Genomic DNA, 6,846 nt, shown 5'->3' on the forward strand with positions numbered 1-6,846 from the left:
CTAGCCTTGCCTTCTCCTACCTATAGACATAGCTCAAGGAGCACCTTGTATCACTAGTGCCTTAGTGATCATGCGGAGACCCCGCAGAGCAGGAGTAGGGGTATTTTCTCCACGGAGAGCCCCCAACCTGTGTAAAGTTCGTCGGCGTACGTGTCTACGCCTTATCCCGCTTCCAGGCACCGGCGACGTTCTACTCGCTCCCACCATGATAAGCCATCCTTTGGCATATGTCGCACCCAGCCCCCGACATTTGGCGCCCACCGTGGGGCGAGGTGCACCGTCTCCCGGAGACCAACTTTGGACGGGAACCTTGTTCCTTCCTGGCGAGCAAAGCCAGCCCAGCACGCCCGACGGCGTCAGCCTCGACGCCCTGCATGGCGCGAAGATCGCCTGCGTAGCAAGATGCCTCGCCGACCACGTTGGCGAGATTCACCTCTTCAACGAGCCAGCCTCCGACGTAGGCACCAGCTGCCCTGAGAGCCGCCTCGACGAGCTTCACGTCACCAGCGAGCCTGCTGTGGACCTGGAGTCTGTTGGCTCCACCGACCCGATGATCGTCGACTCCGACATGGCGTCGCTTGACGCGTTCCCCACCAATGTGGTGATCTACGACGAGCCGCCTCCTCACGAGCACAGCGGCGGGAGCACTGTCACGGAGGTGCTCGTCATTAACAGTGGCGAGCGCTCGAACGGAGAAGCTCGAGACCCACTCGATGCGGCGCTGCGGGCCTTGACGGCGCCCATCCTAGAAGACGTGGATGCCGAGATGCTGGAGGCATGCTGCGTCCAGCTTCTTGAGAGCGCTGGCCGGCTAGCCAGCATGCGGTGCCTCTCGGACGCCTATCTGCGCGAGATGGACCGGGCCATCGGTGGCATGCCAGCTCCTGGGGGGCTAGCCACATTGGCCTTGTCCGGCAGCGTGGTGGGACCATCGCCAGCATGTTCGGGGTAGAACGCCCCGTCTACGCCACGCCTGCAGAGAATGTCCGGGACGCCCAGGCGATAACGGACGAGCTGGATAAATACGAGGGCGACGAGCGTCGCCACATGACGGAGCGAGTCCAGCAGCTCCTAGACGCGGCCTCTGCGTTGCACGAAGCCGGCTTCCATGCTGAAGAGCCCGCCCTGCGGAAAAAAGAGCCGCCCCATCGCCAAGAGCACGGCGCGACCTCCCGAACGTCGACTGGCGGTGCCCATGGAAAACAAGGCAACGAGCCGACGGCCAGCCGGAGCCGGACTCGCCTCTCCATCGAGTGTGACGCACACGACTGCCCTCAAGCGGTGGAGCACCAAGGTGATCCTCCACCTCCCCCACCTCGTGGAGCAAGATATCCCACTCCGCCACCTGTCACGCACCCGACACTCGGCGACTGCCTTGGCCGCCATGAGAAGGAGTCGGAGAGAACGACGCCCGCCATCAGATCGACCGCCTCAACCGATACCCGGTGCTAGAAGAAGAAGATGCGCTGGGTCTGCCTTGCTTCGGCCCATGAATTCGGGATGAGCCCTTTCCCGAAGGGTTCACCCTCCCTCGAGATACGCCCAAGTACACCGGCTTTGTGAAGCTGGAGGATTGATTGGTCGATTACTCGACAGCCGTCAGCATAGCAAACAGCAACAAGCGTGTTGCCGTGAAGTACGTCCTGCTCATGCTTTAGGGCACTGCCCGAACATGGCTCAATAGCCTGAAGCTCCGCAGCATCAATAGTTGGGTTGATTTCACCGAGGCCTTCATCCGCAACTTCACCAACACCTACAAGCAGGCACCCAAGCCCCGACAGCTCTCCTTGTGCGTTCAAGGGCCCACAGAGTCGACTCGCGACTTCCTCACGTGCTAGACCGAGCTGCGCAATTCCTGCGAAGGCGTGCACGAGTTGCAAGCAATCGATTACTTCACCGCCGAGTGCCGAGAGGGCACCCTCCTCAAGTATCGACTCCTCTGCGACGATCCCGAGACGCTCGACGAGCTGCTGGTCATCGTTGACAAGCACGCCACGGTCGACTCCTCCATGAAGGCGGAAATTCTGGTTGATGCATCCGGCAAGGTGGCACCTCAGGCCCCTCGGACTTCGGCTGGTGACACCAGTCGGCGACAGCAACTAGGTGAGAACAAGCGGAAGGCCACCCAGCTGTCTTCCACCATTCGGCAGGTGGCAACGGTCGAGGATCAGCAGCCAGAAGGGCAGCCGGCACCCAAGCGGTAGAAGGGACGCAAGTCCAATTGGTTGCCCGCCTTCTCCTATGAGCAAACCATAGATGCACCCTGCAAGTTCCATAGCGGTGCAAAGCCATCCAACCACACCACTTGGAAGTGTCACTGGCTCACCAGAATCGCCAAGGGAGATGGACTCCTGCCCCCTCCACCTGCCGGACCGCGGCCTCCTCAGCCCCAACAGCTGGCGGCCCGACCAGTCGGTACCATACAAGACGAGTACCCAGAGGAACACGAATCCTATGTTGTGTTCACCAGCGTGGCCGATGATAGACGCAGTAGACGGCAACAACAACAAGAAATGCAAGCAGTGGCCTCCAGCACTCCAGAATTCATGCATTGGTCCGAGAAGCCTGTCAGTTGGAGCAGGGCCGACCACCCGGAAGTGATGAATTCCCCTGGTTCATACGCCCTGGTCCTAGAAGCTACCATTGCAACGGAGAGGTGGGCAGCACGTTTCTCCAGAGTCTTGATAGATAGCGGCAGCAGCATCAACATCCTGTACCATGACACAATGGAGAAGTTTGGAATCAAGCAGAAGCAGCTCATCCCCAGTCGGACTGTATTCCATGGCATAGTCCCTGGCCTTTCCTGCTCACCAATCGGCAAGACCCAGATTGATGTCCTCTTTGGAGACAAGAATCATTTCTGCCATGAGCCACTTTAGTTTGAAGTGGTGGACCTTGAAAGCCGCTACCATGCACTGCTTGGCTGGCCAGCTGTGGCCAAGTTCATGGCAGTCCCCCACTATGCCTACCTCAAGATGAAGATGCCTAGTACCAAGGGGATCCTAACAGTAGTTGGGGACTACAAGAAGTCGGTCGCATGCGCCGCAGATAGCAGGTGGCTGGTCGCGTCCCTCGTGATTGCAGCTGAGAAGCGGCTCCTTGACCGAGTGGTGGCGTTGGCAGGCAAGAAGCCAGAAATGTCACCCATCCCCCAGGGGTCGGAGGTTGAGGGTTCGTTCAAGCCGGGCAAAGAAACAAAGAAGATACCCCTGGACCCGGAGCATCCGGAGAGGCATGCTGTTGTAGGCACTTGACAGTAAATAGGAAAGCGAGCTCATCGATTTCCTCCGTGAGAATAGGGACATCTTCTCATGGTCTCCCAAAGAAATTCGGGTGTTCAGACGGATTTCGCCGAGCACAAGCTACATGTCCGACCTGACACCAAGCCGGTCAGGCAGCCCTTGTGCCGCCTGTCGGAAGAGAAGAGAAGAGTTGTCGGAGAAGAAATAGCCTGGCTCCTAGCACCCGGATTCATCATGGAAATGTTCTTTCCAGAGTGGCTGGCCAACCCAGTCCTAGTGTTGAAGAAAAACAAGCAGTGGCGCATGTGCATTGACTACACCAGCCTCAACAAAGCCTGCCCCAAAGACCCCTTTGCTCTGCCAAGGATTGATCAAGTGATAGACTCCACAGCCGGATGCGAGCTGTTGAGTTTTTTGGATGCATACTCGGGGTATCACCAGATAAAGCTAAACTCGGCCGACAGGCTAAAGACCGCCTTCATCGCGCCATTCGAAGCCTTCTGCTACCTGACCATGACGTTTGGCTTGAGAAACACTAGCGCCACGTTTCAGCGTTGCATGCAGAAGTGTCTCCTCAAGCAACTCGGCAGAAATGCCCATGTATATGTGGATGATGTGGTGGTGAAGACGGAGAAGCGTGGCACGCTGCTAGAAGACCTCAAGGAGACTTTTGAGATTTGCGCCGATTCCAGATCAAGCTCAACCGGGAGAAATGTGTCTTTGGAGTACCAGCCGGCCAGCTCCTTGGCTTTTTGGTATCAGAGCGCGGCATAGAGTGCAACCCGGTGAAGATCAAGGCCATTGAGAAGATGGAGGTGCCCACCCGACTACTGGATGTGCAGAAGTTCACCGGCTGCCTGGCATAAATTAGTCGTTTCATTAGTCGGCTGGGCGAGAAGGCTCTCCCTCTGTACCAACTTATGAAGAAGACCACTTTCTTCGAGTGGAACGACAAGGCGGACAAAGCCTTCTCCCAGCTCAAGAAGATGTTGGCAACCCCGCCTGTCCTGGCAGCTCCGACTGAGATGGAGCCCATGCTCCTTTACATTACTGCCACCAGTCGGGTCCTCAGCACAGTCATTGTGGTAGAGCGCAAGGAGGAAGGCAGAGCATTGCCGGTCCAGAGACCGGTATATTACTTAAGTGAAGTACTGTCCGCCTCCAAGCAAAACTACCCGCATTATCATAAGATGTTCTATGGTCTGCACTTTGCCGCCAAGAAGCTGAAGCCCTACTTTCAAGAGCACTCAATAACCGTCGTCTGCACGGCCCCGCTTGCTGAGATCATGGGAAGCCGGGATGCTTCTGGCCGAATGGCCAAGTGGGCCATCGATCTGGCACCTTACACCATCCACTACCAGTCTCGCACCGCCATCAAGTCGCAAGTGTTGGCCGAGTTCCTCGTCGACTGGGCCGAGACCCAGTACTTACCGCCAACACCAGACTCTACCCATTGGCGGATGCATTTCGATGGATCAAAGATGCGCACTAGTCTGGGAGCCGGCATCGTCCTCACTTCTCCCAAAGCAGACAAGCTCAAATATGTGTTGCAAGTCCATTTTGCCGCCTCCAACAACGTAGCAGAATATGAGGCACTCATACACGGACTCCGGCTTGCCAAGGAACTCGGCATTCGCCGGATCTTGTGCTATGGTGACTCCGACTTGGTGGTCCAGCAGTCGTCAGGCGACTGGGACACCAAGGATGCAAATATGGCAAGCTACCATTTCCTCATGCAGCAACTCAGTGGATACTTTAACGGGTGCGAGTTTCTCCACGTGCCAAGAAATGACAACGAACAAGTAGATGCCTTGGCACAGATTGGCTCCACCCGACAAGCAATACCAGCCGGCGTCGCCCTACGACGCCTTCTCAAGCCGTCCACGAAGCCGTCCCCAGAATCAGATTCCATATTTGTGCCGGCCCCTCCCGAAGCAGTCGGATCCGACTTGAGGGTCCCAGAAGCCGGAACAGGGACTTCGGCAGTCGGCCCGGGGACTGCTGCAGTAGCACCCGGCTTGAGGATTCCAGAGCCCGGCCCGGGGACTTCAGCAGTTGACCCTGGGACTCCGTCAACTCAGCAGGCAGAAGCAATTGCCAACCCGCCACCTCCCGGCCCAACCACCCTCATACAAGTTGCAGTTGTGGCAGTAGAAGAAATAGCAGCATCCTCCTGGGCTCAGCCAATCCTCAAATTTCTGGTGAGCAAAGAACTGCCAGCTGACGAGATCTCAGCCAGGCAGGTGCAACGGCGAGCAGCAGCATACACCATAGTCAACAGAGAGCTGGTTCAGCGCAGTGTCACTGGTGTGTACCAGCACTGTGTGGAGCTGGACCAGGGCCAAGCAATCCTCAGAGACATTCACCAGGGTGAATGTGGCCACCACGCGGCCTCAAGAGCCCTTGTCGCCAAAGCCTTTTGCCATGGTTTTTTCTGGCCGACTGCTCTTGAGGAGGCCAAAGAGTTGGTCCAGAAATGCCAAGGGTGCCAAAGATTCTGCTCCAAGCCGCATTTGCCAGCTTCTGCACTCAAGACTATTCCGATTGCTTGGCCATTTGCTGTTTGGGGTTTGGATATGGTGGGGCCATTCAAGACAGCCCGTGGCGGCATGACTCATTTGCTTGTCGCTATGGACAAGTTCACCAAGTGGATAGAGGCCAGGCCAATCAAGAAACTGAAGGGCCGACTGCCGTGACCTACATCGCTGACATCACCACTCCGTACGGCATACCAGATAGCATCATCACCGACAATGGCACAAACTTTGCCAAAGGAGCCTTGGCTCGTTTCTGCGTGAGACAGGGCATCCGACTAGACATAGCGTCCGTTGCCCACCCGCAGTTAAACGGCCAGGTTGAGCGAGCAAACGGCCTCATCTTGTTTGGCATCAATCCCCGACTGGTCGAGCCTCTTGAGTGTTTGGCCGGCTGCTGGCTCGACGAGCTGCCGTCGGTCCTCTGGAGCCTGCGCACAACTCCGAACAAGTCGACCGGCTTCACGCTGTTCTTCCTTGTCTACGGTGCTGAAGTCGTCATCCCAACGGACATAGAGTTCGACTCCCTATGAGTCACCATGTACACTGAGGCGGATGCCAAGGAGGCACGAGAAGACGGCGTCAACCTGTTGGAAGAGGGACGGCTGTTGGCACTCAGCCGGTCCGCCATCTACTAGCAGAGTCTGCGCCGATACTACAATCGCAAGGTGAAGCCAAGATCCTTCCAAGAGGGAGACCTTGTGCTTCGGCTGATCCAGCGAACAGCCGGCCAACACAAGCTCTCGGCGCCTTGGGAAGGCCCCTTCATCATCAGCAAGGTGCTGGGCAACGACTCCTACTATCTGATCGACGCTCAGAAGCCCAGAGCGCGCAAGAGAGATGATTCAGGCAAGGAGACGGAGAGGCCGTGGAATGCAAACCTCCTCCGAAGATTTTATAGTTGAAAAGCAGTATGTATCACGCTACCTTTTGTATCATGTACAAAGACTCCGGGTCCCCCGAGACGAACTCGGGGACTACCCTCCTTTATCTATGTGATAAGAATCATGCCATGAGTAAGTATAGTTTTTTCCGCCTGGCACCGGGTTCGACCAGTTGGCCCGGAGGCT

General features: G+C 57.0%; 1 pseudogene; it reads left to right on the forward strand.

The window, feature by feature from the left end:
- The first annotated feature begins 3,545 nt into the window (after positions 1-3,545).
- Positions 3,546-6,309, forward strand: LOC147964602 (uncharacterized; annotated as a pseudogene).
- The last annotated feature ends 537 nt before the right edge of the window (positions 6,310-6,846 follow it).

Source organism: Triticum urartu, chromosome 6A (genome assembly GCF_056163025.1).
Source record: "Triticum urartu cultivar PI428250 chromosome 6A, HENAU_Tu73, whole genome shotgun sequence".
Taxonomy (NCBI): Eukaryota; Viridiplantae; Streptophyta; class Magnoliopsida; order Poales; family Poaceae; genus Triticum; species Triticum urartu.